The following is a 1,131-nucleotide window of genomic DNA, read 5'->3' as shown; positions in this document are numbered from 1 at the left end:
GCTGCCGGGCGAAGCGCGGTTGCCCCCGCCCGCCGGGCAGTTGCCCGCAAGGAGCCTCAGACCGTGCCCGCAGCCCTCGGAGGAGGCGGGAGTCACCCTTTACGGCTGGAACTTCCTGTACTCCCGCAGGAAACCCGGGCCCAGTTTTTCTTTCGGTTGGCTGCTTTTGTTTGTCCCCCGTCCTCGAGGCAACTCCACCCAAGACCAGCACCCCCCTTGCCAGAGACCAGGAGAGTACCCGGAGGGGAAACCCGGAGGTTTTAGAACCGACAGGACCCCACGAATGCTTCTTGCCACAGCCAGTTCTTCGAAACCCTTCCTTTCTTCCTTGAGGGTTAACGAAACGTTAGTAAATCCTTATTCAAATACTGAATGCTTATTTACGTGGATGTTGGAATCTGCTCGTTGAGCTGCTTTCCATGCACCAAGGGAAATAAAAATAACACAGTTCAACTTTCAGTTTCTATTAAGAGTAGCTAGACTCATCCTTTAATGAATCACAACCAAACATCAAAGAGGAAGAACATTCAAAAATTCTAAAAAAAAGTAAGCTTAAGTCAGGACTTTTTAAAAAAAGGCATCTAGCACCTCAGCCTTTTTAACACAGTTACCCTAACACCCCCTTGAGGTCAGTAAATACTGCGAGCTGAGCTTCGCTTCGCGGGCGGGCAACACAGGTTTTCACATTGCAACACAGGCTGCGATTCTCAACCAGAGATCTGGAGATGCCCCAACCAACAGCTGGAAAAGCTGCACTTCAGGGGGCCCAGGACGCGACTCCCACCCCACAAAAACAGTCACTCCGTGTCTCCGCCTGAACAGGGCAAGGATTTGAAAACAGACCTCACGCTTCCCGGCACGAACGCCCCAACTCCTAAATGCAGCAGGGAACTGGCTCTGCGCTAGAAGCACGCGCCAACTCTTACACGGCGCAAGACGCAATTTGTCGCGGTGCGTTGCGAACGTCGGCTGGTGCTCCAGAAACACCGAGGGGGGAACTCCTGAGAGAGCTAACCGGGGCGCAGGGCGACCGAGGGCACAGAAGCAGGGGGGTCAGGGGGAGGAAGTTCTCAACTGGCCACCGGGAAGCGCGAGCGCCTCGCCAGCGTCAGGCGCTATGGCGACGGGGCC

This window comes from Egretta garzetta, unplaced genomic scaffold, assembly GCF_000687185.1.
Source record: "Egretta garzetta isolate BGI_Z169 unplaced genomic scaffold, ASM68718v1 scaffold46, whole genome shotgun sequence".
Lineage (NCBI taxonomy): Eukaryota > Metazoa > Chordata > Aves > Pelecaniformes > Ardeidae > Egretta > Egretta garzetta.
Note: the sequence above shows the minus strand (reverse complement) of the source record.